Source organism: Triticum urartu, chromosome 7A, assembly GCF_056163025.1.
Source record: "Triticum urartu cultivar PI428250 chromosome 7A, HENAU_Tu73, whole genome shotgun sequence".
Lineage (NCBI taxonomy): Eukaryota > Viridiplantae > Streptophyta > Magnoliopsida > Poales > Poaceae > Triticum > Triticum urartu.
Genome location: NC_141879.1, coordinates 409174859 through 409181175, shown reverse-complemented (window position 1 = coordinate 409181175; position 6317 = coordinate 409174859). Strand labels below are relative to the sequence as shown.

The window sequence follows — 6317 nt, the reverse complement described above, 5'->3', positions numbered from 1 at the left end:
CCTAGATCTTGGGACAAGATCCTCTCGTAGTGGTGGAGTGTTGTGACGCCCCGAGACCGATGCGCCAGGTGTCTTCCAGATATTCGTCATCGTTGCCATGTCTTTCGCTTGTGTGTTGCTTCTTGCCATGTCATCATGTGCATTGCATCATCATGTTTTCGAAACTTGCATCCGTCCGGGTCTCCCCGTTCCTTCTGTTGCACGTTTTGAGCCCAGACACACTTGCATGCGTCCGCGGCACCTCCGAAATATTATTTTATAAGTGGCCAGAAAATGTTCTCGGAATGGGATGAAAGTTGGCGTGCGGTCTTATTATAGTGTAGATAGACCGCCTGTCAAGTTTCAATGCATTCAGAGCTCGTTTGATAGCCTAACCGTTAAACTATAGCGGCATTATAGCCGGTCAAACGTCGGACGTTTCGGTCCCCGAAACTGCTGTCGGGCCTCTCCTTCTCTTCTATCTCTTTTTTGAGCCCATCAAACCCCCTTGCCTTCGTGGCCTTTTGTCAGACCTCCTATCTGCACAGTTCTCAGACCCCCGCGCGCGTCCGAAAACTTCCCCAAACCCAACTCGGACAGTCGTCACCGATGGATCCGGATCAGCCCCAATCATCTATAAAACATCTCTGTTTTTCTTTTGGACTCCCTACCTATTTGTTTTCTCGACCGTCCGATTACGATCGAAGGGACGAGGTAGCCCCTACCCAAATCCATATGCCATATATAAACAGATCAACCCTAATTTCTAGGGGAGATGTCCCATCCATCCCCTCACCCGCCGCCACTCTTCTCACCATCTACATCAGGATCTTGCCCGATCCACCAACCAGCGCCAGCCACTTCTCTCAATTGACCCATCCCACCAACCAGAGAAACCATCGATCCACCTCGTCCTCGCGCCCGAGACCGTAGCTGAACCGAGCTCCTCCTCCAACCAGAACAAGCGCCACCACCGCCGTTTGGAGCGCCGCCATACCGGAGATGAGTGCCTCGCGCCCATCTCTTCTCCTTCCTTCAATTCTTCTTCCCCCTCGCTTACATCTCTCTCCCTCTGTCTTATCGTACAGGGAGCTCCCATGCCTCGAAGCTGCAGCACCACCGTCGAGTCGCCATGGCCTCGGACTCTTGTTGTCCCGTCCACGCCTTGCCGGAGAGGCTCCGCCTTAGCCAAGCCCCGCTTCCGCCTGGCCCTGCTACCGCTGCTGCTTTGCTGGAGAGTTCCGCCGCGCCAAGTTCCACTGCTTCCCCTTTGAACCTCGCTGCCGAAGCCTCAAGATCTTGCTGCCAAGCCCTCCCGTAGCGCCATGGCCTCGTTGAGTTCTGCCTGCCCCGGTGCCTCAAGCCGCCACAGCTCGCTCCAGATCCGGCCGGCCTCCGCCAGGTCGCCCGTTCCTAGCCGGATCCCGCGACCCATAGACTCGCAGCTCCGCCGGCCACTTCGCCAGAGTCCCCATTGCCGGCCCCTACTTCCGCTGCATCAGGAAGCTGTAGTTCAAGCAGAGAAGGACGAGCGCCTCGACCCCCCTGCAATGTCGCCTCACCTTCCCTACGCCTCCACCGCCCGGATTCACGCCGCCGGCAAGCCCCTGCCTCCTTGCTCGCTTTGCCCCACGTCGCTCCCAAGACTCGTCGCCGCCCTACTGCCATGTCCCGCCTCGCCGAACTGCTGCGTTCCTCTGCTTCGTCAGTCAGAACATGAGCGACGCCAAGCCGCGTTGACTCTCTCGATCGAGCCAAGCAGGCCGGCCCAGCGCGCCCCTGCCGGTCTCTCCCTCTCTACCGACTGGGGCTTGGCACAGTGGTGAGCAGTCACCCACCTACCCTTGTGCTATTGGGCCAGCCTCTGTTTCAGCCCAGGGGATGTTTTTTTCAGAATGAATTTCCTATTTATTCCAAAGTTGGCAGTTTTTCAGAATAACCCCTAAGCTCCATGCATATTGTAACTCTCAAACCGTGCATCACATGTAAATAACTTATATATGAAAAATTGTTAGGATTTTTTCTAGTTTCAGTATTTTCAACTTTCATGAATTTTTACAATGTTTACACTTGTTGTTTGCTTTGTTTTGCTATATTGCCATGCTAAAATGCTTTAATTCATAACTTAATAACCGCAGCTCCAAACTTAATAAACTTTATATGTAAATGGGGTAGAAAAATGCCTAGTTTAACATGGTGGCTTTACTTTGCATGTTTAGCAACTCTAAAATTGTGTATAGGGAAGAACAGTACCAAATCCATAAATATGCACATGAGGATTTTCCGGACTTGTTGCTTGTTGTTCCGGCCTCATTTAAACTTGCCTAGATAGGTAGTTTTACTTTGCTTCACACCTTGCCATGCTAACCAACATTTAATATTGTTGAGTGCATAAACGAGATCGAACTAAATAACTTTAATGTGGTGTTCCGTCAATATGCAACTCGTTGTATATTGAGCTCCACTTAACTATTAGTATTTGTTTGTGCACTTTGACATGCCATGAATCATTAAACCGGACATGCATCATACTTGGTTGTGCATCATGCCATGTTATGTGATGGTTGTTTACTATGTTGTTTGCTTCTTCGAGTTAGTTCCGATAACGTCGCATTTGTGAGCATCCGTTCGACTACGTCTGTTTGTCTTCTCCATGGACTCGTTCTTCTTCATTGCGGGATCTCAGGCAAGATGACCATACCCTCGAAATCACTTCTATCTTTGCTTGCTAGTTGCTCGCTCTTTTGCTATGCCGCGATACCTACCACTTGCTATATCATGCCTCCCAAATTGCCATGTCAAGCCTCTAACGCACCTTTCCTAGCAAATCGTTGTTTGGCTATGTTACCGCTTTGCTCAACCCCTCTTATAGTGTTGCTAGTTGCAGGTGAAGATGATGTTTGTTCCTTGTTGGAACATGGTTATTGTTGGGATATCACAATATCTCTTATTTAATGCATCTATATACATGGTAAAGGGTGGAAGGCTCGGCCTTATGCCTGGTGTTTTGTTCCACTCTTGCCGCCCTAGTTTCCGTCATACCGGTGTTATGTTCCTTGATTTTGCGTTCCGTACGCGGTTGGGTGTCATGGGAACCCCTTGACAGTTCACTTTGAATAAAACTCCTCCAGCAAGGCCCAACCTTGGTTTTACCATTTGCCACCTAAGCCTTTTTCCCTTGGGTTCTTCAGACTCAAGGGTCATCTTTATTTTAAACCCCCGGGCTAGTGCTCCTCTGAGTGTTGGTCCAACCTGTCAGCCGCCGGTGACCACCAGGGGCAACTCTGGGTTGGCCTACCGGAATCTTGGACAATTCGGTGTGCCCTGAGAATGAGCTATGTGCAGCTCCTATCGGGATTTGTCGGCACATTCGAGCGGCTTTGCTGGTCTTGTTTTACCATTATCGAAATGTCTTGTAACTGGGATTCCGAGTCTGATCGGGTCTTCTTGGGAGAAGGAATATCCTTCGTTGACCGTGAGAGCTTGTGATGGGCTATGTTGGGACACCCCTGCAGGGTTTTGAACCTTCGAAAGCCGTGCCCGCGGTTATAGGAAGATGGGAATTTGTTAATGTACGGTTGTAGAAAACTTGACACTGAACTTAATTAAAATGATCAACCGCGTGTGTAACCGTGTTTGTCTCTTCTCGGCGGAGTCCGGGAAGTGAACACGGTCTTGTGTTATGCTTGAACGTAAGTAGCTTTCAGGATCACTTCTAGTTCACGACCGTGCCTTGCTTCTCTTCTCGCTCTCATTTGCGTTTGTTAGCCACCATATATGCTAGTGCTTGCTGCAGCTCCACCTCACTACCCTTTCCTACCCATAAGCTTAAATAGTCTTGATCTTGCGGGTATGAGATTGTTGAGTCCTCGTGACTCACAGATACTTCCAAACAGTTTTAGGTGCCGATGATACCAGTGTAGGTGACGCAACTCAGCTCAAGTGGGAGCTCGATGAAGATCATGTTCGTTGTGTTGTTTCGTTTCTAGTTGATCAGTAGTGGAGCCCAGTCAGGACAATCGGGGATCTAGCATTTGGGGTGGTCTTTCTTTATTTTGGTTCCGTAGTCGGACCTTGATTGTATTCTGGATGTTGTAATGCTATACTTATGTATTGTGTGAAGTGGCGATTGTAAGCCAACTCTTTATCCCTTTCTTATTCAGTACATGGGATGTGTATACATTACCCCTCTTGCGACATGCCTACTATGCGGTTATGCCTCTAAGTCATGCTCCGACACGTAGGAGATATAGCTGCATCATGGTATTACATGTCATCACCCGCTCCGCCACCGCCGCCCGAAGGAGGGAGGTGGAGGCCCGCACGTGCATCAGCACCTCATCAAGCATGCAGAGAGCCTTACTGCTGCCGTGGCCACAGCACACACCACCGCTGAGGCGAGGAATCAGGAGACCTACGAGGAGAACCACCGCTTCGAGAGGGGTCGTCTGGAGCGGTAGAGGGCACTCAAGGTGAGCGTCGCTGAAGGTGCAGTAGCGGCAGGCACCGTATTGCAGTTGTCCAACTCATCGGTAGGCTCCTCCTCCTCTGCCTCTTACTGAGCGCGCTCGATAGAGGAGAGGCTGCCAGAAGTAGTACAAAGCCCCACCGTAGTAGTCGTATTTAGGGGCTATTTTGTTTCGTTCATCTGACTACAGATGTGGTGAAACTGTACAACCTACTTAAAAATTAGCTAGTATATATAGTTGAACTAGCTATTTCAGTACGTGGTTGGCAACAATTGGGGAAAAGTTTGGACGGTTCAACTGTCGAGTTGAACTGTTTGTATAAAGAACGGCTGCTTAATCTATGAATGAAATCTATGCTTAATTTCTGAATTTTAGTTGCAAAAATTAGATAGTGCTAGTGATTTTTAGCTACATATTTTGACAAATCGCAGTGTTACAAGGTTGACAAATGACAATGTTACTAGATCAACAAATGTCAATCTTTCCAGTTTGATAAATGGCAATACGCCCAATATTGCAGATGCAAACCATACCAAATTGTCTGTAGATGGTTGCACATGGGTCATCCAAAACAATCGTTTGCATTGAAGGGATGTACAAATCGTGATTGGCACATTTTCTCCTGGTTTAGCGACAAAGTCTGGCATTTGCATATCATATTCAATCTAAACCATTTGTGTTGAAGAGATACGCGAATCCTGCACTGCGAATTTTCCCTTGACTTACGGGGGAAGACCACAGCTCTCAGTTTGCATATGTGTGTTTAAAACGTTTGCGATCAAGAGCTACAGAAAATCCTGCTCGGCACAATTTCCCTTGGCTTCCTGGGGAAGCTGTCGGTTTGCATAAGGGTGTTCTAACTCAAATGTTTGCGATGAGTGTTTTATATTTAAAAACCATTGATGTTTTTCCCAATAAAATCGTTTGATAAGTCTGCACGTTAAGAGAGAAAAATGCAAGTTCGTTCAAACCATATCTTTCAGTCTATCACACTGTGAATTTATATTCTCATATGATCGGGATACGGTATTAAACCCAAAGAAAACTGTTCCTGACGTCAGTGAAAGCGTCGTGCCATGCCGGCATTGTCGTTGTCGTCCTCTGGGACGCTGTTGTTGAACTCTTCAAGGCATCATAGAATGTTCTTCACATGGAAATCAAACATCATGTCATCACACGATCGACGGGCGGGGCAAGGGAGGACGACAATTGGTGGCGCTACGAGGTAGCGGTCAACGGCGGCGTCCCATGCCATTGAGGGGGGGCGTGTGCACAGGCATGGGCATGGTGGGTGCGGAAAACGCATGGGGACCGGCGTTGCGGTGGGCGGAGGGGCGCACACGGGCACGGATGCTGCCGCTGGCATGCACACGAGCTCGCGCGGGTCCACGGAGACCTTGCTGACGCCCGCGGCATCCAGCGCTGCAATAGTGCTTAGCGACCAACCCGTCAATGCAATGGGGATGGTGAAGGAAATATGCCCTAGAGGCAATAATAAAGTTGTTATGTATATTTCCTTATATCATGATAAATGTTTATTAGTCGTGCTAGAATTGTATTAATTATAAACTTAGTACATGTGTGGATACATAGACAAACAGAGTATACCTAGTATGCCTCTACTTGACTAGCTCGTTAATCAAATATGGTTAAGTTTCCTAGCCATAGACATGTGTTGTCATTTGATGAACGGGATCACATCATTAGAGAATGTTGTGATGGATAAGACCCATCCGTTAGCTTAGCATAATGATCGTTTAGTTTTTCTGCTATTGCTTTCTTCATGAATTATACATGTTCCTTAGACTATGAGATTATGCAACTCCCGAATACCGGAGGACCACCTTGTGTGCTATCAAACGTCACAAC

The 6317-nt window shown here is 48.3% G+C and overlaps 1 pseudogene; it reads left to right on the top strand.

Moving 5' to 3' along the window:
- The first annotated feature begins 759 nt into the window (after positions 1-759).
- On the top strand, positions 760-2005 carry LOC147959770 (uncharacterized; annotated as a pseudogene).
- Positions 2006-6317: the final 4312 nt, after the last annotated feature.